Here is a 22,232-nt window from a genome sequence, read left to right as displayed (position 1 = left end):
CACCCACTCAGAGCACTGACCGGCCTCCGCCCTTGCCCCGGGCCCAGCTGGTGGTGGTTCTTATCAAGGGCGTTAGGGGCGTGCCCCTTGCTGGGGTCCCCGGTAACCGAGAGCCAACCTGAGGTCCATTCCTCCTATGCCTGGGAACCCAGCCCCGGGACCGCCGCCCTATCCCGCCCACCATCTCCCGACCCTGCTTCTGACAGGCAGGACCCCGGCCATTCGACCCCTGGTGTCTCTGTGTCCGACTCCGGCTCTTGGGTCATGAAGCGGGGCGAGCAGAGGGCTTGCGGGCCTGTGGGGAGCAGCCCGAGGCCCTTTCACCCTGCTGCCTCCCGCCCGAGCCCTGGGTGCTGAGGCTGTGGCCGCCCTCCGCCCGCGTGGGAGCCGGGGGCCTGCGGACCGGAGCGCCCCCGGGGCGTCGGCCGAGTTCCGGCCCAGGCCTCACAGCCGAGCCTGGGGTGTCTTTTCAGCCCCTTCTTAGGGCTCCTGAGGGTCCTTCTGAAGGGGTCTTAGTCCAGAGAGAGGGGCCCGAGGCCCGGGGACCGTGTCACCAGTGAGCGTGTTGACCGCGCTCTTGCGGCGTCCAGGTGGGCAGACGGGAGGCGGGGCGCGAGAGCCTGTGCGTGCGTGCGCGTGCGTGCGCGTGCGTGCGTGCGCGGGCTTCTTACCCACGGCCGCTGTCGCGGGTGGGGTCGCCCTCCCCTGCACTCCGTGGGCCCCGCCGTGTTTCTGGACTGAGGCCTGGGACCTCTCGGACTCCGTGTCCAGGCAGCTGGCGACAGCCGAGGTCACCATGGCGAGGGGACAGAGGGCAGCGCGGGGGCCGGGGTGCGTGTGGCTCAGAGGAGAGGCCCCCCGGCCCCACCCCGGGGTCCTTGAGCGCTGGGCGCTGTGGACGTTGGGCAGCGAGGACGCAGGGCTCCGGAGGGAGCACGGCCAGAGCCTCCCCGGAGAGGGGCGGCCCGGGTGCCCCGGGCTGCGCGTGGGCTCTGAGCCGCTCCAGCCGCGGAGACCGCCGGCTGGGGGCCAGGGCGGCTCCCAGGGCCTGCGGGCAGGTGCGCCCCTCCTGCCCAGGGAGCGGGCCGGCGGGTTGAGAAAGCCGCCCCGGCGCTGCGCTGCGGAGACGCGCCTTCCGGCTTCTTCCACACGTGTCCGGTGGACGGAGGAGGAGCAGGAGGGACGCCAGGCGGGACCGCGCCGCTTCTCTGCCTCCGGGACTGAGCCGGTTCCTTCGGTCCGTCCAAGGCGGCAAGAGCAGGGTTAAGTGTGTGCGGAGGGAGAGGGACTCCCAGGCGCCGGAACTCGAAACTTGCAGCCAGCAGCAGCGGCAGCGCAGCCACCCCGCGGTTTCCACAGGCACCTGGCCCGCGGTGTCCGGGAGGACGCGTCAGCAGCCCTCCGGCCGCAGCCCCGCAGGCAGGACGCGCGGACACGCCGGCCGCCCCCAAGGTAAGTGCTGGCTCCCCGCGCCCGCGGGCGCTGCCGCCGGAGCATCCGAGATGAAGTGCTTCTTTGCGGGTTGGGATGCGCTGCTCCGGGCGCCTGTGTCTTCCTGTTATTAATGCCGGCAGCCCTGCAGGGGAGTCCTGGCAGCAAGTCTTCAAGGCAAAACAAAGCCCCGTGCTTTCCTGTTGAAATTCAAAGGGCTGGCCCGAGAGCAGGAGCCCGGAGCAGATGCGTTTGGGTAGAGACCCCTCTGGTCTGAGGACCCAGGCAGGGGCTCCCCCCTTCTTTAGGGCCTTCTATTCACGGCCGGAATCACTCTTTCTTCCCCCGGTCTGTGTCCCCGGTGAGAGTCTTCTGTCTCGGCGCCCAGGCTCGGGTGTGCCTGGTTGAGCTTCCCTTTCTGCCCCATGTGCCAATCCTGACGTTTCCTGACCAAGTGTGGAGTTAGGACTGGGGGCCCCCGCCCCACACCCCACTGCTGAAATGGGGAGCTTGAGGCTCACGGCCCATCTCAAGGACGCGCTTTGGGGTGACAGGCGTTGCCCAGTCTGTGGGGACCCTGGTGTCTTCAGGATGGTTTCATTTGCTCAGGTTTCAAAGCAGGTCCCCTCTGTGCCAGCTGATGATGACGCCGGGCTGTTTCTCCTTGTAAAGTCAGTTGTGCAGTGAAAGTGACAGTCGTGGTTTCGCCGCACAGACGTCCTGACCCTCCCAAGGCGCACACCGCCCTCGCTCGTGGGCCTCTGCAGGGGTGAGGGGTGGCAGCTCCAGGTCGGTTTGGTTTTGTTTTGCTTTTTTTTTTTTCTGCTTGTTAGGGCCGCACCCACAGCATGTGGAGGTTCCCAGGCTAGGGGTGGAATCGGAGCTGCAGCCGCCGGCCTACACCACAGCCACCACCATCCGGGACCTGAGCCGCATCTGCCACCTACAGCACAGAACATGGGAATGCCAGATCTTTAACCCACTGAGCGAAGCCAGGGATTGAACCCACATCCTCATGGTTCCTAGTCAGGTTTGTTAACCACTGAGCTATGAAGGGAAGTCTTGTTTGGTTTGTTTTTAAAATACAAAGCCCAGCTCGTCAGTGGAAAAGGGGGGAGGAGGAGACTTGGAAATGCTGCCCCGTGCGGAGCTGGGACAGTGACAGAATGATGACACAGTGGGAGCAGTGATAGGATAACGCGCAGCATCCGGGGCCTCGGCCTTTGTGTTGCATGTTGTGCTTTTAGTTCTTATCTTCGCATTTGTCTGGCAGCCCCTTTTGCAGGTGAGAAAACTGAGGCTCCGGGGTTCAGGGTCTTGACCAAGAACACATCCCTGGTGAGAGGCAGAGTCCCTCCCTGGGCTCTGACAGCAAGGCCCCTGTTTCGCTGCACTTGTCTGCCCCTTCGCTGTGCTTGTTCGGCTCTGCTCCTGCAGGTGCTGACCGAGAAAACCCGGCCGGGGGTGGGGAAGGCCAGGCCCGGCTGGTGGTCTGGGTGTCTCGACCCAGCAGTTCACGGGTTAGGTACTGATCCACCGTGTTCGGTGACTGCAGGGGCCTGGATGATGAGGACATCAGCCGGATGAGATCTGGAAGCAAAGAGATGCGGGCGCGTCTCGAGGGAGCCTTTCTCAGCCCTTCTCCCCCAACCGTGTGTGCTTCCATGGGCCCTGTGTCCACTCGGCTCCGTTACAGAGAAGGCCCTGGACTGTTGAAGGGAGTTCCCAGCTGGGGCTTGAGTGGCTGGACAGGAAAGGAGATGGATGAGCTAGCTCTGCCAGCTTCAGGCACCGGTTCTCCCCGAGTGTCACTTCGCAGGATCTCGGGGTCCTGTCACCCTGCCTGGGCGACTTCTCAGGCCTCCCGTGTCCTGAGCTGTAACCAAGAGAGGGTGGAGGTGGCTGCTTGGTTGCTGAAACCATGGGCAGGATTTCACGCCCCACTGAGGATGGGGCGTCGGGACGTGGGGCTTCCTGGTGCCCCTGGGCTCTCGTGGGGTCTGTCCCTGCGCGTGGTCAGGCGTCGATGCGGAAATGCGACGGTCACACCCTTTGCTTCCCAGTGTTGGGCCTGGAGCTCAGCTTAAGCTGAAAAGACAGAAACGAGGAGCTGGCGGGTGACGCCCAGCGCCGGCCACCTTCTCCTAACGTGGTAGCTGCCAGGAGCTGCATGTTTGTCCCCATGTCCCTCTGCTGGGATCCTGTCCCCAGGTTTTGTGGCCATGGCGTGTGCCTGGTGGCCACGACCTCAAGAGGGGGAACCTGCCAGGCTCGGGGTGCTTGTCCCACGGCCCTAGGGTTTCGTGCCGAGGCGGGAAGGGCCGTCGACCCTCCTCAGACCGGCTGTGCTGCCGGCGTGTTCATGTGGCTCCGTCTCCTCGTCTGCGGTTCCTCAGCCCTGAGCACAGGCGGCTTCAGGTGCCAAAAGTGTCCGCTCGCAGCCACCGGGGCTGCGTTCGGGGTGGGCCCCGCCCCGCCCCCTTCTGCGGGGCCCCCTCCTTAGGTGGTGATGGGGGGCAGTAACACCTCCATGCAGACCCGACTGTGCCCCCCACTCCCAGGCTGCCCGAGCTCCCCTGCCCCCTCCCCCGCGACCAGCCCTCCACCCAGCGCCCTGCTGCACCTGCCAGGTGGGCCCTTGCCGACGGGGGCCTGGGGGTCCGCTTCCCTTCCTCCTGCGGCTACGTGGGCCAGGGGTGGGCACAGCCCTCAGCAGCCATCGGGGGGCCTTGGCTCTGGGCTCTGGGGGCCAGGCCTGCTCCTGAAGGACCACCAGCCCGTGCCCGCCAGGCCCTCCCGGCCGTGGTTCCTAACCCGCACCCGTTCAGCGGGGTGAGTCGTCCTAACCCCACATCACAGGCTCGGGAACGGGACTCGGAGGCTCGCCCAGACCACCTGGGCCGGAAGCTCCGAGCCTGCCGGCAACCTGGGGGAGCCGAGGGCGCCCATCTGCCTCCCAGATGCTGGCCTACGAGGAAACAGACAGATCTCTTGAGATAAAACGCACGTCCCGTGCGGCTCGCGCATCCGGAGGGCGTGCAGGGAGCGGGGCGGCCCTGGGCGCTGGCCCCCGGCCCGTCTCCGCCCCGCACGAACCCTGTCCCGGCGGCGGTCCCCCCCGGCCCGGCCCCGGGCCGCCCCGGCCCTCGCTGGGCCTCTGGGGCTTTGCCTCTTCCGGACGTGTCCCGGGAGCGGAACCAGGCGGCGTGTGGCCTTCGTGTCTGGCCTCTGTCCCTCTGCGTCACGTCGTCAAGGTGTGACGAGACCCCCGCTTCGCTGCCGGGGCCTCAGCAGACGGCCGGACACACGGGCGGAGGCTGTGGCTCCCCTCGGGCACCGCCTCATGAGGCCGTGGAGACCCCGCGTGCTGCCCACGCCCCGGGTCGTGGAACGTCGCCCGTGGAGCCCGGGCGGCCCCTGGCCAGCTTCGCCGAGTCGGCGGCCCAGGCTGCCGTCGCCTTCCCCGCACGGGCTCCGTGGCTTCCCTCGCTTGGGCGCGAAGGGGGGTTCCAACCCCCGAGAGCACGAGGCAGGCCCAGGGGAGCCGGGGCACCTTTTCACAACGGCGTACGAGGGGTGTCAGCGCGCAGGCGGCCGGGAGCGCGAGCGAGGTGTGCTCGTTGCTGTCGTTTCCGAGGGGCAGAGTCCCGGGACCTGAGGCGCCGTGCGGGAAGGGCTTCTGGAGCTGAGCTGGGCTTTCGGGGATTGACCCATGATGCCCGCCGTGGGCTGGGGAAGGGGTGGCGTCGGGTTGGTGCAGGTTTACTTCGGAGGCCGAGTCGGGACCCTGGAAGCCAGGGCTGGGCACGCTGAGAAGGCAAGTCCTCACTCAGCCCGTGTGTGCGCGTGTGCATGCGTGTGTGTGTGCGTGTGTGTGGATGGAACATGTCCTCAGGCCCAGCCCGGCGCTGCCCCGGCCACGTTTCAGGCAGGTGGGGTCTGGGCCAGGCCCAGCGGCTGGTCTCAGGGCGTCCACGAGGACGTCTTCTCCCAGGTCAGCCCCCTGAGTAATCGGGGATTCAACAACCAGCATCTCTTCTCCGGCCACATCTGGCAACATTCGGCCAGCCTTGTGCGTCTCCTTCTTGGCCGGCGGGTCCCCGCGGAGGGAGCGGCGTGGACAGGCGCCAGCGCCCGGGCCGGGTTCCAGCCCCCAGCACATGCCCCCACACCTCTGAAGTCAGCGCATTGCAGAGGGATGACGAGCCCCCCGCCTCCCCGGCTTGTCATTAGTGTCCAGCCCCTGGCAGATGAGGCTCCTGAGGAGCTTGCCCCCCAGGGGACGTTGGGGACACGCTCTGTGAGTCCCCTCAGTTGCTGCTCCCTTCATTTGTTTGCAACCCCCTGCCCAATTCATCCCTCTTGGAAGGTCGGCGTTTCCCCTGGAAAAGCAATCCAGATGGCCGACGTGACCAGAGAGGGGATGCAGGCTCGCTCTGTCCCTGTCTGGGTTGACCGGCTGCTGTCCTGGGATGTCACCCACCGTGTCCGCCTCGCCCACGGTGTCCTCCTCCTCTGCTCTGCAGCAGGGGGCAGGCAGGTGGGCAGAGCTGCTCCCAGGCTTCTCCTGGTCCTGGTGAAGGGCTTGGGGGGCACTCATCCCGAGCAGGCGGGGGGTGAGGGGTGCCAGCAGCCAAGAGAGTGGACCTCGGATGGCGCCCACACCCGATTCCCAGAACTGCAGGCTGCGGCCTGACTTGAGGAAGGATTTTGCGGGTGATCGAACCAAGGATTTGATGTGGGCTCGTGCAGGAGGGCCAGGTGGAGCCGTGGGGCCTCATGAGAGGCAGGTGGCCGCAGTGACCCAGCCACAAGCCAAGGATGGCCAGCAGCCACCAGGAGCCGAGTGGCAGGGACAGCCTCCCGCAGCCCTTGTCAGACTTCCCGCCTCCAGCCTGTGAGTGAAGAAACACGTTGCTTGGAGCCACTGAGCATGTGGTCACTCGTCACAGCAGCGACAGGACAGGCACACAGCGCCTGGGGCCGAGACGGTCAGCTAGCCGCCAGGATTTGACCCCAGGGCCCAGTGCAGGTCTCGCTGACCCGGGGCCCAGGCTCCTCCCCAGGGTTTGCGTCATTGGTGATCGATGGGCGGAGGGGGGGGGCCTGGTCTCAGGGTTTTTCTCCCTTTCTCGAGTGAGAAACGAGCCTCTTTGCTTCTTTAGAAAACTCCGTGCTTTTCCCATCCTCCACTTGTGAGGTCATTGCTGGTGGGGAGCCCTGGCCGCCCCCGCTCCGCTGGGCCGTGTGAGGGGGGCGCCTGTGCTCTCCAGCCCGCATCCCTCCGGCGGGCGTGGGAGGCCCAGGCGCCCTGCAGCCCCTCCCTGGCTTCCCAGGCGTCTTGGCCGCCTGCCCCGTCAGGGTGGGGCGCCCTGGTGAGGGGGGGGAGAGCGGGCGGACGAGCCTTGGGAGGCTTACGGTCGGTCCCCCTCACATGCTGGCTCAGCGAGCGCGGCTGTCACCACAGGGAACAGCGCTTCACCTTCCCCTTCAGATCCTGGGCTGTGTGAACCCTGGTGCTCGGGGCGGTACAAGCAGAAACCAGCACGGGCAGGGCCGTGCATGTGGAGCTGGGGTGGGGGGACAGCCGAGACCTCCTACCCCGTCGTCCCCGTCACCACACCCGGCTTCCCTGGTTTGACTCAGTTTCCCAACAACAAACCCCAGGCAAGTGCTGCTTCCCCACACTTGCCAGGCCCCGAGGGTCCCCCGACGTCTCCTGGCTCTGCTCCAAGCAGGCTGGCCCCGGAATGCCCGGCAGCCGTTCCAACTGACCATCCTGCCAAAGGGATGCTGGAAACGTCCTAGCAGCTGCGGCTGTGGCAGGCCACCCCACAGCAGAGGTGTTCTCCCAGGCTCCCGGAGCCACAGTCCAAGACCAAGGTGTCTGCAGGGCCGTGTGCCTCCCACTGGCTCCAGGAGAGGGCCCCTCCTGTGTCTTCCCGCTCCTGGGGGGCCCCAGGCGTCCCTTGTCTTGCGGCCGTGTCCTCGCGTGGCTTTCCTCTGCGCGTCTCTGTTTTCTCTTATGAGGAGACCAGTCGTTGGGTTTAGGACCAAACTAACCAGATTGATGTGGTCACAAGACCCTGAGCTTGACCACGTCAGCGTAGTCCCTTCTCCCGGATGAGGGCACAGGTTCTGGGGACTAGAGCATGGCTACATTTGGGGGGAGGTGCCTGCCCCCAAGCTTGGGGTGGGAGGCCAAGTCGGGGGTGGGAGAGCCAGTGGGGGACGGGAGGCCGGGTGGGGGACGGGAGGCCGAGTGGGGGACGGGAGGCCGAGTGGGGGACGGGAGGCCGAGTGGGGTGCAGTGAGTCACGGGGAGCAGAGACTGCAAAGCAGGGCCTGGCCAGGAGGCCTCCACCATCCATCAAGAAGGACGAAGAGGGGACGTTCAGAAGGGCACAGCCACTCCCTTCTGTGTGGGTCTGGGGTGTGGGCTGTTTGCAGCCTGTCCTGGGGGCCTCTCCCATTGAAGGCCCACCAGGCCCCCCTTTCTCTCTCCTGGGGACAGTGGGGACACGGCTTCTTGAGGCCGGAGATGGACCCTGTTCAGTCCTGGCCTGTGCTCTGGGTTTCCCGTCGGTGCCCAGCCCATGTGCTGATGGCTCCTACTGGCCGTGGCCAGGGGGTGGACACAGATGCCCCCAGGGCTGCGTGGTGAGGCTACTGGGCTTCTGCCCGAGCTCCAGTCTCCTCTGCGGAACAGGCAGTAATCACGCCCATGTGAGTGTTTCAGAGTCAGCGCCTTCATGGCTGATCACAGCGCTAGCGGTGCGGAGACTCGCCCACTGGGCTGCTCAGGGCTCTCGACTGCGGCCAGCAGACCCGGGAGCAGCCTGGGCCGCGGGGTCCATGTGCATCCTGGAAACAGCTGCGACAGGGGTCTGGAGAGGGGCCTCCCCGTGTGGCCCTGGGAGCACGTGCTGGCGCTGGGAATGGGCTTTCTGAGGTGTGGGGGTGGCCCTCGCGGATGTGCAGGCGTCCTGGGCTCCAGGTGACAGGTCCTAGCTTTGGGGTGCAGACTGTTCCAGAGCCTCGTCGGCGAGGTCAGCCTTACCTGCAGACACCGGGAGGACTAGGGCAGCTGGCCGCCCACGTGCGGCGAGGGAGCACACCCTGGGCTGTGCCGCAGGGCGGGGCCTGGACCCCGTGTGAACGGTCCTGTCTTGTCCTCACCACTGTCTGTGAGGAGCAGACCCTCCGAGGAGAGCACGGCCGCTACTGCCTTAGGGTGGGAAGCGGCTCTCACAGAGGCCCAGGGCCAGCGCCTCTGGAAACCGCCGGGGCAGCACCTTGGCTCTGGCACGTCAGGACCCGGGGCAGGAAGAGCAGCGCTCAGGCCCGCCTGGGCTCTGAATCATAAGGGTTCAGTAAGACAGGCAGGTGCCACGGGTGCTGTGAGTGTCCTGGCGGCCGAGCCAATCCCTGCGGTCCTGGGGGTGGCAGCCCCAAACGCGCTCCCACAGTTCTAGGGACCAGAAGCCCCACTTCGGCCTCACAGGACTGAAACCACGGTGTCGCAGGGCGCGTTCGCTCTGGAGGGTCCCGGGCAGGCTCCTTCCTGCCTCTTCAGCCCCTGGGGGTTCCAGGCATCTGGGGCTGAGGCCGCATGGCTCCAGCCTCTGCCTCAGTGGTCACTGGGCTCTCCCCTGTGTCTGTGCCAAAGCCGTCAGGACACTTGTGACCGCAGTCAGGGTCCCCTCGGAAAGTCAGTGGCCTCCCCACGGTCAGACCCTTGGCTCAGTCACACCTGCGCGGTTCCTTCCTCCAGGTGCGCTCATGGTCCCAGGTCCCGGCATGAGGCTGCGCTCCACCGCAGGTCGTACCGTGGGCGTTTTGCTAAGAGGAGCCCGGCTGCAGCCCCTTTGCGTTTCCTGCTGTTTCTTCCTTCGGGGAGAGTGTATCAGTCACCCACAGCCCGTTAACTTTAGAAGGACCTTGCCAAAAAGTGTTTTCTCATTTCTTTAAAATAAGAAGACAGTTGTTACTTAAAAAATGTAACAGGTTTCTCAAGTGGGGTCCCCAGGCCGGCAGCAGCCCTGGAAATGCAGAGTCTCGGACCCTCCGAGCCCTCCTGACTCAGGGGTCCGGGGCGAGCTGGCCATTCACAGCAGGGGTGGGGACCACTCCCTTCCCACAGCCCCGGGGACCAGCCACCCTGCAGGGACAGGTCCTTCCTGGTTTTGTGACTACGTGGGGGGAGGGACCAGCTTCAGGGAACAGGGGAGGCTGGCCCAAAGGAGGGCCACCCAGGAGGCCACTTACGAAGTGGTACACGCTGGCGGCCAAGGACACTGAGTTCATATCCACCCGGCCTTTGGGATGCTTTTGAAGCATTGCTGGCCGGGGCTTTGCAAAAATGCCCACACGAAGGCAGATCATTGCAAATGCTTTTTTTGAAAAAGGAGAAAATAAAAAACCCAGCTTGGATTTCTGCGATGCAGACAGTTTGCTGTAGAATCTGTGTGGAAGGTGAAGAGCCTGGGTCTTTCAAGCGGGAGAATCACCCTACCCAAGGCTGACAGCTGCCGGCACCGCCGCAGGGTCCAGGCGGGGGGGTCGGGGGGGCAAAAGAGTGGGGCGCAGCAGAAGGCCTAGAAGCAGACCCCTCCGCCGCGCCTACAGATCACTCACGGCCAGTGCTGGAGCCGCTGCACATCCAGCTGCCCTGCACCGTGTGCTCACATCAGCTCACAGGTCCGGGGTCGTGGTCTCCGGTGAAAAGCGGAAAACCGCAAGACTTTAGAAAAGAGTAACCTAGGAGGTTTTCAGGGTCTGGGCCGGGGAGACGTCTCAGACTCCGCCCACAAAGGGTGCTCACGACGGCACTGACGCCCGTGACCTGGGCTCGGTGAAAAGCCCTGGCTCGTTGACAGACCCGGGGCGGGGAGGGCGGGGAGCACAGATACAGGCTGCGCGGAGATGCTGCAAAGCGCAGAGCCAGCCGGCTGGACTTGGGTCTGGAGAACACAGGTCGACATGGCAAACCAGCGATTAGAAAGTGGGCAAAAGCCACCGTCACACACCTTGCTGGAGAGCAGGGACGGCTGGCAAACAGGACATGAAAACGCGGGCACTCCTGGCTGGTGGGGAAGTGCAGATTCAATCCAGTGGGACACTGCCCACACCTGCCAGCACGGCTGCAGTGGAGTGGGTACAGGGTAACACCAAGTGCCCCAGAACGCAGAGAAACCGCGTCTCCTGTGTTGGGGGGGAGAGCTGCATGGTGCGGCCCGCCTAGTGCTTTCTTCTAAAACAAAGCATGCGCTGCATCCGCGATGCCCTGGGGGCGTTTGCCCCAGAGCCCGGAGTGGTGAAGGCCTGCGCACGGGGTGTCCTGCCGTGGGCCGAGGCCAAAACCTGGTTAGAGGCTCTGCTCTGAAACTTCCTCCTCTGTGACCTCAGATAAGCCCCTCAACCTCTCTGAGCCCAAGTCTCCAACTGGCATGCTCTGATGGGCGGCAAGTTGGGGTCAGGGCCCCCCGCCTCCTCTGCCCGCGCGGCCTGCCTGGAGGTGAGCTCTGGCACCTTCTCCTCTTGGGGAGACAGCAGCCCTTCGGGAGGGAGTCTTGTCACCTGGTCGCCTGTCCCAGCATCACGAATGGTGAGCCACGGTCAGGAGGGGAGGACAAAGGACGTGGTGTGTGTTCAGGTACCGCCCACCCCCGCGTGCTGCCGGGATCATGGCAGGAGGGGGCTGCCTTGTTGGGGGCGCATGAGGGCACCTGTGCCGGGGCTCTCGTCCCCTGCCCGGGTAGTTAGCCCTCGGCTGTGCTGCTGGTGGCCTCGGCTCAGACCGGGGCCCCTCACCCTCAGGATGCCGTGCGCCCCTTCTCAGCGTAAGAACTTTTAATGTGTAAAGTAAACGCTCTATTCTGGTCATACGAAGGAGCCCAGTTTCCTGGTGAAACAAATGAGGTGGAGGGAGGTGCCTCTGCCGTGATGCCCGGGCCGGGGAGGTGTCTGCGTGCCCTGACCCCGCCGGGGACAAACGCTCAGGTGCCTCGATTGCCCCACACGTTGAGGCCGACGTTTGAACCTGAGGGACACGCTCCGGTTTAGCTCAAGTGTAGACAGCGGAACTGGCATTTTTTTCCACCCAAGGTCGTGGAGTCCTCTATTCTTCATGGGCTGACGGATGGACCCCAGGTCAGGCTGTTTCAACCAATGACTGGACCCCCTCAAGGGAGTCAGACCTGGAATCCCTCCGGGCGGAACCCAGGACTCTGCATTTTAACCCCAGGCCTTAGGTGGTGTTTGTACACAACGTCTGGGACTATCGCGAGGGTGCAGCGAGGGTCTGATAACCAGTCTGTGTGTTTCAGCGGCAGCCCAGGAACCAGACCCCCACGCCACCGAGCAGCGGCCGCGAGAGGCCCGCCTGCCTGCGTCTTTCTCTTCTAGGCGGCCGTCCCTCTGGAAGGGTTGTCTCTGTGGCTGGCTGGGGACCCACCCACCTGCTCCTCTGTATTCACAGGTTGCCCCAGAGCTTTGGAAGGTGTGTTTCTTCCAGATGGGGCTTCTGCCGAGTCCTGGGCGGTGCTTCCGGCCTTCGGGCCGTTCACAGCAGAGCCCAGACGGGCGAGGGTCTCTGGGCTGGAGCCTCCTGTCCGCTGCCACGGCGGAGAGCCGGGGAGCCCCGGGTCTGGCCCCTGGGGTGGAGGCCTGCCCGGGGGCCGGTGACGGGTGGAGGAGCCGAGCTGTGCTTGGCCGACTGTCTGCCTCGGCCCCGTGTGAGCCGAGCAGGAGCTTCCTCATCTGAAGAAGGAGGATTAAATGAGATGCAGATGTCAGACGCGGTACCAGTGCGCCAGGAGGCTCGCTTCCTCTTTCTTCTGCCCCGAGTGGGCTGATCTGGGCTCGGATCCACACCCGGCCTCTTCCTGGCAGTGAGACCCTGGTGGAAGAGGATCGTTTTAAACAGCAGATAAACTTGTGACTCTGACCAATACACAATGCACACGTTGGAGAGTCTGTTTAATGCCTGAACCAATGAGGGAACCGGGAAGCCGTTGAGGCGGTTTCAGAGAACCACACACGCGGGCAGCAAGGCAGCCGGCGGGTTGACGGGTGGCCTCGCCGCCCGCCGCGGCATTCTGCTGGCGATGCACGGGTCTCCCTGTGGCCGGGAGTCCCTGGGCCGTGACCACTGTCCTGCGGGCACAGAGCTGGCCCCGTGGGTGGAGTGGGAGCTGGACTCTGTCCACTTCAAGTCTTTGCACGTTTTCCTGACGCTGGTCACTGCTGAATTGCAATGACCTTCCCGCAACCCCCGAAGTGTCCTGAGAGTGAAGGAGAGAGATGGGGGCGGAGGCTTCTGTGCAGCGGGCTCACGGGCTGAGGGGCTTGAGGATGCGGCACAGGCTGTGGTTTCATGTCAGCTCCGTCTGTGGTGCTTCTCCCCCCTCCCATGGCATAGGCCTCCTCGGAGGCTCGCTCCCTGGCCCGGCCCACACCCTGGCACGTGGGCACCCTCGTTGGCCATCACAGTCCATCCCTGGTCCCTGGCTCCTCTCCAAGCCAACCACACACCCCTGTTTTCAGCTGAGTCCCTCCGTCCGTGTGCAGAGGGGGACACCACGTGTTGTTGGCAGGGCCCACAGCTTGGAGACCGTGTCCGCAGAGGGTGGCGGAGATGGGGAAACGCGTGGGGGAGCGGCTCCTGGCCGGCTGGCCATCGGGCCTGGACATTGGGGTAAACGTTCTGCTCCCAGCAGCCGGGAGCACTTTGCAGAAGGAGCTTCTACCCCCTGCCCACACCCCGGTCTCTGTTAGCTGGGGGACGTCAGGGTGCGTGAGGGCCTGTGGGTGCCTGCACCTGCTCTGACCTTGCTGTGAGGGGATGGGTTTGCAGGAGCGCAGCGGGCTTGGCGAAGCCGTGGTGGTTTCCCTGTCCTGACCACGCCGCTCCGCTGGCGGCTGGGGAAGTGGTTCCTGCCGGGGCGGGGGAGGGGCACTCACAGAGTCAGGGGCCTGGGTCTGCCACTGACAAAGGGGAGAAGCCCCCCCAGGTCCCCATGGGGTTCTGGAGAGAGAGCTGGCTCTGCTGGTGCCGGGCCCCCGCAGCCGGGCGTCTGCTCTGCGCTGTCCCCAGCTCCCTCCTCCAAGGGGCGCTAGGCTGGCCTGGCTTTCTGAGGATGGGAGGGCTTGGAGGGGGCGGCGCAGGCCCAGGGCCGGGGCCTCCACACAGAGCCTCGCTCCGGGTTCAGAAAGGAGGTCGAGCGTGCGTCCTTCTGCTCCGTGCAAGTCACAGAAACAGCAGATGATGAATTAATCTGTGCCTCTGAGCTTTGCTTCCATTTCACAGGGTGATGTCATCGGCCCTTTCGGGAGGGGCTGGGAAAGGCGGCCGAGGGGCTCCCCAGAACCCAGGCAGCCGGGGAGGCCGTGGGATGAGTCATGAGGTCATCTGAAAACTCATCAGTGGCAGGAGCGGGGCTGGAGGCTGGGCGTCCCCAGGCCTGAACCCCGAGGTGGGCGGCCGAGTGGAGGCGGGCGACCACTCCCAGGGGTGGGCACCGCCCAGGTCCAGGGAGCTCGGCTGGGCCGGCAGTGCTGGCGGCGCCTAACTCTCCAGGAAGCGTGAGTCACTGTGGCTCTGGTGGACCTCGCGGGCCAGGACAGATGGTTCCCACGCACCCGCTCCTGTGGCTCCGGCAGGCAGAGGGCACGGGCAGTGGAGCCCAGCCTTATCCAGGGTGACAGAGGCCAGACCTAAGGGCCAAGTCAGTCCCACAGCAGCCACGTGGCGTCAGCCTGGGCTGGAAGCTGGTGTGGCCCTTCCAGGACCTGACACAGGAGTTGGAAACTCTAGGTGAGGTGAAGGGTTTTGGTCCCTGGGCTTCACTGCTGCTCTGTGGCCAGACGCCTGCTGAGCGCTGCGCTGGGATCTGTGCGATGCTGCCCCACAGGACCCCCCGCTCATCAAGGCCCCTGAGAGGTTAAACCCAAACAAAGATTTAAAAAAGAGGCAGGAGTTCCCGTCCTGGCGCAGTGGTTAACGAATCTGACTAGGAACCATGAGGTTGTGGGTTCGATCCCTGGCCTCGCTCCGTGGGTTAGGGATCCGGAGTTGCCGTGAGCTGTGGTGTAGGTCGCAGATGCCGCTTGGATTCCGCGTTGCTGTGGCTGTGGTGTAGGCTGGCAGCTACAGCTCCGATTCGACCCTTAGCCTGGAAATCTCCATATGCTGTGGGTGCGGCTCTAAAAAGACAAAAAAAAAAAAAAAATAAAAATAAAAGATGAACTCAGAGAATTTGCAATCTGTCCAAATTCAGGCAGAAACCAGAAGCTAAGCTGGCACTTCCAAAGCCACACCACAGGCTGAAACTGTCAGAACTATCGATTACTGATGTGCTATGAAAGGCACTTACGGGAGTTCTCTGATGGCCTAGCGGGTTGAGGCTCCTGCGTTCTCACTGATGTGGCTCTGGTTGCTGCTGTGCAGCGTAGGTTCAATCCCTGGCCCAGGAATTCCCACATACTGCCTGTGTGGCAAAAAAGAAAAAAAAAAAAAAAAAAAAAAAAAAAAAAAACCCAAGAGAGAACCTGAAATAAACGTTGCAACTTTCATTAAAAAAAAAAAAAAAAAAAAAAAAAAAAGAAAGGCACTTACCGTTCGGAAGGACATTAGAAGAGAAATGAAATCGTCCTCGAAAGGAATTCAGCTTTGGCCGCGTGGCCCTTGACCTCGGCCGTCAGACGGCAGTGCCGGCTCGCCCGCCCCGATCTGGCCGTGGGCCCGCCTGAGAGTGAGTAGGTGAAATTCCACGAATATTTAAGCCTATCTATACTTTATTCCAATGACCTAAGAATAATAAATCATTTTGTCTGTTGTTCAGTAACCTTTAAGTCTCGCCGTCCTAATCCCTAATTGGCAAAGCCGTTGCAACACCAAATCGCATAGTTCTGATGTAACTGTGTAAATATGAACGTGCTAGGGCCCAGCTCTGGGCGAGTTTACTCCTTACAGTTCAGGCTTTGTTTTGTCCAAATACGCTCTCCTTTGGGGCGCACTGGCCGCCCGCGGTTCCTTAAGACGCGGAGAGAACGGGGGCGGGCTCTGTCCCCGCAGAGCCTCTGGCCTCCCACAGGGAAGCAGAGGAGCGGGTAAATGAACCCACAGCTTTGGCAGCATTTCGCAGCTTCGTTTCAATTCTTCCCACCCGAGCCCACCCCGCCCCCGCTGGCCGGGCACCTAAAGCCCAGGTGAGCAGGGTGGCCCGGGGCTTCGGCCCCTCCGCCTGCTGTCAGCGCCCCAGTTGCCTTCCGCCTGGGGCTTCCTCCGAGGCTGCCCGAGCCTGGGTGCGAGGCTGCGTCAGGACTGGCTGTGCTTCCTCCCCTTTCTCGGTGGTGCTTCTTTCCGGAAGGGGACTGTCCTGGTGCTCAGAAGGCTCACGGTGCTGAGTAAACCAGGGAGCGGGCACCCGAGCCCGCGTCCCGATGAAGCAGCAGCCCCCCAGGAGCCACGCACAGGTTTTCGTGAGATTCTGACGTGAGGGTTGCGCACAGGCTTCTGGGCTTTTCTCCCCGTGGTCAGGGTGCTCCTGACGGTCCCATTACTCCATCCCTGGCCGGAGCGCCACCGCCACGATGCCCCCGAGTCCTTTTCACTTCTGATTTGCTTTCTTCTCACGCGAGATACTTTTAATCGTTGGAATTTTACGTGGTGACGGGTTTGGACACGTTTGCATGGGCTTGTAGCCAACGTCACAGGGGAGAAGAACGGCCCAGTCTCACCACCCGCCTCACCGGCTTCCTCTCGCAGAGACGGGCCGTGTGTTTTCCAGCATTTCATCCAGAGGGGGTGGCGGAGTGTGTGCCTTCTGTGCCTCTGGCTGCACTCGCGGCGCGGGGTTACTGAGCGCCATCCGTGCGGTGGTGGGTGTTGGAGGTTCGCCCCTTCATGTCAGCAGGGGCTCGTGTTGGGTGTCCGGTGCTCCGCTTCTGTCCACACATGTTGGTGGGTTCTGGTTTGGGGCAGGTGTGAACAGAGCTCCTGCGCGTGGTCACAGGCCAGCCCTGGTATGCACCCGTCCTTCTGCTTTTTGGGGTGAGTGCCTCGGACTGGAATTGCTGGTCTCAGGTAAGGGTGGGTGCAACCTCAGAAGCGACTGCCGAGGCGTTTTCCAACCTGCCGCCCCTTGTGCACGCCGGCCAGCGAGGCTCCTGAGTTCCAGGGGGCAGGGCTGGGAGGAGGCTGAAGCGAGTGAGAGCCCCCCTCTCGGGTCCCCCAGGGCCTGGCCTGCGTGCCCCCTGGAGAGGGCACCCTCAGATGTTCCCCTGTGCGCCTCGTTCTCCTCCGCCCCCTCAGCACTTGGTGTTGGCTGCCTTTCTTTTTGGCCGTGGTAACAGGTGTGCAGCGGTACGTCTTGTGGTTTTCGTTTTCCCAGGGACCAATGATTTCGAGCATCTTTTCACGGGCCTATCTGCAATCTCTGAGGAAGTGTCTACTTCACTTTTTTAACCCATTTTTAAACTGGGGTATTTTTCTTCTTATGACTGAGTTTCGAGAGCTTTTAAATGTAGTCTGGACACAAGTCCTCTATGAGATATGTATTTTGTGAATATTTTTCCCCCTGTCTTGGCTTGCTTTTTCATTTTCTTAATAATGAAGTTCGTGAGGTTCATGTGTCAAATTTTGTTACGGCTCACGCTTTTTCTGTGTCCTCTCCAAGAACTATTCGTCCGTCCCGAGGTCGTGAATAATTTTCCTGACGTTTTCATCCAGAAGTCTTATTGCTTTAGTTCTTCCGTGTAGAGCATTGGTCCACATCAGGACAATGTTTGTACAGGGTCTGGAGTAAAGGTTGCAGTTCACATTTTTTTTCATGTGGACGCATACACACAGTGGAATATTACTAAGCCATGAAAAGAATGAAATGCTGCCCTTTGCCATGACGTGGGTGCACCCAGAAGTGATCACGCTAAGTGAAGAAAGTCAGGAGGGCAGATGCCATGTGTGCTCCCGCTGATACGTGGACTCTGAAACATGGCTGCGGTGAAGTAGGGACAGACCCACGGACACGGAGAGGGTGCCGAGGGGGGTCGGGGAGGGACGGACTGGGAATTTGGGGTTGGCAGAGGCGAGCTATTACACCCGGGCTGGATGGACAGCAAGGCAGCACCGTAGAGCACGGGGAACCGTGTTCCATGTCCTGTGACAAGACGTGATGGAAAAGGATATTTAAAAGAAAGTGTCATACGTATAATGGAATTTTTAAAAAAATGCCCGATTGGCTCATTCTGCCGGGAGCTTGCTGGCGTGACACCTGCGTCGTGCCCAGCTCTGCCACACCCCGAGCTCATCTGCACAAGTCCTCCACCCTCCCTGAGCCTCAGATCCCGCTCAGGCTGCCTGGGGACTCCAGCGGGGCTCGTAGGGTGAACGGTGGGTGGCGCCTGCTGGGGGCCCCCCCTCCGCCGCCCTTGTTCCTCGCCGCCTCTGTGAGCCTGGGACGCGGAGGGGGCCGGGGCCCTCCTCTGCACAGGCCTCCGCTGTTGAGGACGCTGCGCGGTGTTACACTGACTGATGCAGGCGCCTGTTTCTGTCTGGAGTCTGGTTTGGTTTGATGACGGCTGCTTAGAGACACAGCAGGTGACGAGTAGATTCTTGTTCAAGTGCTTGCTTAGCCAGCTGCTGAAGTGGCTCTGAGGGAACCTGAGGTCCTTTGGTCTTTGGGGCTGAGCTCCTGTGGTCAGAGCCCTGGCGTGCTGCAGGCGGACGTCTGGTGCGCGCCTCGTGGTCCCGCATGACCCGAACGCCAAACCCCAGGCGCAGTCGTTCTCGGCAGAGCTGAACGCACTGCCAGAGGGAGCCGTGTCTGCCTGCCCCCCGGAGATGGGCCCGGGCTGTTTGGGGTCTGGGGGAGGAAGCGAGGGCAGACGGGGGCCGCACAGTAGGCACAGGTGTCCTCCGGAAAAACTGCCCATCACAGGTAACGTGGGTGATTCCGCTGTGATGTAGTGTGTGTTCCCCAGAGTCACAGCACTGCGACTCAGTCACGCAAAACCGAAGGCTTGTGGGGCAGATGGGGCGAGGGGCACAGCCTCCCAAACTCCATCAGGGACCCGTGAAGAAAGGGCACTGTTTCCTGTGTTCAGTCGCACTGGTGACCCGGCGCCTGACGAGGACTGGAGTTTGCAGGGACTGGGGGGCAGGTGTGCCCAATGGGGGAGGGGTGGGTGTGCCCAGAGGGGGAGGGGCGGGTGTGCCCAACGCGGGGGCAGGGGCATGGTGGGCTGCGGGTGTCCGCCTGTCTGTGCTTCCGCATGGCTCGATTCAGCAGGGAGCCCCCGTTCACCAGAGGTTCTGGCAGATAACATGGCGCGTGGGGCAGCAGGCAGTTTGTCTTACGTTCAGGCCGTTTCCGCACACATCAATCGTGTTGAACAAATCCGTGTTTTCCCAAGGCGCATTGCTGTGGGGCTGTGCTGGGAGCTGTCTGGTGCCCGTGTGGTGTCTTGCAAAGTGAAAAGTCGGTGCGTGTAGTCGTACGCCATTGAATATATTAAAAAAGGACCACTTTCCTCGGCCAGAGACTGTTGGCAAAATGAAAAGCAAAACAAAAGAAGGCGAAACAAGCAGACTTGGTGCACCGGCTAAGTCCGTGGCCTGTCTGGATGCGGACGGAGGCCAGTGCGGGTCCCCAGCTCCCCCTCAGGCACAGTCCTTTCCTGAGCGGCCTCCTGGGTCTTCTAACTCTTGAGCAAGGAAGGAAGTGTGTTTTCACGTTTCTGCGGAGCACGCCAGGGCCCTGCCGGCACGAGTGTCCTCCAGATGCAGGAGAGCTCAAGCTGGTGAGACCGCGAGGAGGGGTAGTGGGGCACGCGTGCCCGGCGGGGCGTGGGAGGCAGAGCCGTCTTCATGGGGCGTCGTGGTGGGTGCTCCCTCCAGGAGGGGGCATGTGATGGGGTTGCCCCATCGACAGCTGATGGACACGTGTGCCCCTCTTGGACACAGCTGGGGGTGGCTTCACTTCTGTGACCTCCTGCGGGTGGCTTGGGGTCCCTGGTTGCCCACACAGGACGTGCCTCGGGCAGACAGGACGCAGTGGGCAGGGTCCCCCGTCTGTCACAGGGGTGCTTGCCCTCAGCCCCTGACCCAGGGGGATGGCCCAGCCTCTCCGCCGCTCAGCGTTGTGGCCTGGAGTCCGACGCGTCACTGTCGCCCTCGGCTCGTGTTTGGGAGCAGACCCTCCGCAGCCCAGCCTCGTGATGACGCCAGCGGCTCACACTCCCTTGCGGTCACACCACGGACCACGGCCGGCGTCCCGGCCCCCTCGGAGCTGGGCGGCTCTCGGGGACGGGGGCCTCTGGTCCTCACTTTGCCCTGACCTCCGGCCACCCCGGCTGGAGCAGCTGCCGCCTGTCACTCATTCCTTCAGGGGCTCGCGGCCTGCGTTGCGAAGAGGGCGGGGCCCGGCTGGCCTTCCGCCTCCATCCCCTGACCCCGACGGCCCCTGTGAACGGCGTGGCCTTTCCCCGGGGCTCTTTCTTGGTGAAAGCGGGCACAGCAGCGGTGGGCACTCGGGAGCTCGGTGAGTGTTACTGTTACGTCTAGTGTCTCCGTGTGCGTGCGTGCTCTTCCCCGACGGCCCCAGGGCGAGCTGGGGTCCGGTCCCGACCCAGCCTGGCACTGGGCTGTGGCCGACCTGGGCACTCGGGTGGGGCGGCAGCACCATGTCGGGGAAGACTGGGCTCTGGCCTCCTGGACGTGCCCACGCGCCCCGGACTTACCTGACTCTGCGGCTGGACCGGCACCTGGCGGGCAGCAGTTTGTGGACAGGTCTAATCCCTGCCTGGGGGTCCTGCTCCGGGGCTGGCAGAGTAATGAGCCCCAAAGATGTCTGCGTCCTGACCCCCGAAATCTGTGGGCATGCCGTGGGGTCTTTGCGGGTGTGGTTAAGTCAGATGGCGATGGCGGGTCCCCGCGGGCTCAGGTCCTCGCAGGCCTCACGGGAGGGCAGGTCAGACAGGAGAGGAGATGGGGTCGCAGGAGAAGGGGCATCCGAAGGAGACTGGGGGCTGCGGTGCTGCCGCGTGAGGGCGGAGGCGAGAACACGGCTCCCCACAGAGCCTCTAGCGGGGCAGCCCCGAGACGCCGGGCCCGACTTCTGAGCTCCTGTTCCGGGAGTCAGTGTGCGAGGCTTCATGTCACCAGGGTCCACGTTCACGGCTGTCTGTTGCGGCCGCCACGGGCCTCCAGACACCGCCGTGCCCTGCCCGTCCCTCCTCCGGGCGGCGCGAACTGACAAAGGCGAATCCTGCGAGGACTGGCCGGCTCCGCGCTGTGGCCGCGGGCTCGGCCGAGACTGGGCGCCCGCAGCCCGCTTGGGTGGACGGGTGGCAGCGCTGTGGCTGGTGCTGGGGTTGCTCCCAGGCCCCTGGAGCAGGGCCCGTCCCGTGGCATGGGCTCGCCAGTACTTGGGTCACCAGAGGATGCAGCCAGCCCGCGCTGGCTCTGCTGCCCCGTCTCAGAGTGTGTTTGGAGCGTCTGTGTCTCATCCGCTTGGACACTCTTGGTGGCGACAAACCTTTAACTTGCAAGAATGGATTCAAATTTCAGGACAAGAAGGGAGTTCCTGTTGTGCGCAGTGGAAACAAATCCAACCAGGAACCATGAGGTTGCGGGTTCGATCCCGGGCCTGGCTCAGTGGGTTAAGGATCTGGTGTTGCTGTGAGCTGTGGTGTAGGTCACAGACACGGCTCGGATTCCGCGTTGCTGTGGCTGTGGTGTAAGCTGGTGGCTACAGCTGCGATTAGACCTCTAGCCTGGGAACCTCCTTATGCCACAGGTGCAGCACTAAAAAGACCAAAAAAAAAAAAAAAAAAAAAAAAAAAAAAAAGAAAAGAAAGATGATAAATTTCACGACAAATGGAAGCGGCTGGAACGGAGACATGCTGTGTCCTTGACAAACGACTGTCCAGCCTGTTGGCCCAAGTTTCTCTGTAAGTGAGGCTGGAAGGCCACCCTGCTCACGCAGAGGCGGGAGGAAATGAGTTAGGCCACGTCAGCGGGGGTGGTCAGCGTGGATGCCTGGGCCTGGGCCTGTGGATGCCTCGAGAGGCCCCCGTGCGGTGGGCGCTCTGGGCAAACGCACAGAGGCCCTGAGCTGGGTTCCAGCCGAGGGCTCCTGGGCCTCTGGGTGGCGGCAATGCCCAGGAAGGCCACGCATGGCGTGTGTTCTCCCCGCGGAGCTCGCAGGAGGGTGCCGGGCACTGGGTGCCCCCTGTGGGGTTTCCCACCACACCCTGTCTTCACCTGCCCTCCTCTGTAACTGCTGTTCAGGCCCTGGGAGACGGCCTGGGGGTGAGGTCGCCCATCAGGAGAATCCGAGCAATTCCTGCAAAGCCTGCTGGCCCAGGTCCCTGCTGCCGCCAGGCGTCCCCAGGCCCCCACCCCCTGGGGCTCTATGCCCCCTCGGGCAGGGCTGCGGCTGCCTGCACTTCTCCTGGCTTTGCTTTGAGGGGCTACAGGGGCCCCGGGCCCCATGGGAGGTAGAGCGTGGGGTGGGGGGCTTGGCCATTCCCGAGGGCAGGGCTACAGAGGAACCTTCTAGACCCCCCCCCGGCGGTGTCCCCATTGCTCCCCCCCTTCACCTCCTTATCCTGAGACCACACCTGCTGGCGAATCCCCCAGCACATGCCGCCTACCACCCCTGCCGCAGGTTCCAGCTTGCTCACGTGGCACCTGGTCCGACTGCTGTCACTGTCACCGCTGGGGAGGTGACCAGGTGGGGTGCGGCTGGGAGGATCACAGGCCAGCCCGAGGCCTGCCGCTGATGGGAACTCTGCCC

The 22,232-nt window shown here is 63.3% G+C and overlaps 3 long non-coding RNA genes across 5 annotated transcripts in view; 1 reads left to right on the top strand and 2 right to left on the bottom strand.

The window, feature by feature from the left end:
- Window positions 1-1,147: 1,147 nt before the first annotated feature.
- LOC146402139 (uncharacterized) overlaps window positions 1,148-22,232 on the top strand; it is a 115,192-nt gene continuing 94,107 nt past the window's right edge. For all 3 annotated transcript variants that reach the window (XR_014805282.1, XR_014805284.1, XR_014805283.1), the window contains exon 1: window positions 1,148-1,452. This is a non-coding gene — a long non-coding RNA (uncharacterized LOC146402139). The remainder of the gene's footprint in view (window positions 1,453-22,232) is intronic.
- Window positions 2,231-5,507, bottom strand: LOC146402142 (uncharacterized). The gene is made up of 3 exons (XR_014805286.1): window positions 4,985-5,507; window positions 4,055-4,399; window positions 2,231-3,519 (listed from the first exon to the last, which is right to left on the bottom strand). It is a non-coding gene; the product is annotated as an uncharacterized LOC146402142 (long non-coding RNA).
- LOC146402141 (uncharacterized) lies at window positions 9,813-21,277 on the bottom strand. The gene is made up of 2 exons (XR_014805301.1): window positions 15,050-21,277; window positions 9,813-12,331 (listed from the first exon to the last, which is right to left on the bottom strand). It is a non-coding gene; the product is annotated as an uncharacterized LOC146402141 (long non-coding RNA).

This window comes from Sus scrofa, chromosome 6 (genome assembly GCF_054392235.1).
Source record: "Sus scrofa isolate SSC_HxYL_T2T_F1_AM1 chromosome 6, Sscrofa_HxYL_maternal_Yorkshire_Landrace_v2.0, whole genome shotgun sequence".
NCBI classification, from domain to species: domain Eukaryota; kingdom Metazoa; phylum Chordata; class Mammalia; order Artiodactyla; family Suidae; genus Sus; species Sus scrofa.
Note: the sequence above shows the minus strand (reverse complement) of the source record. Positions and strands in the feature narration are given on the sequence as shown.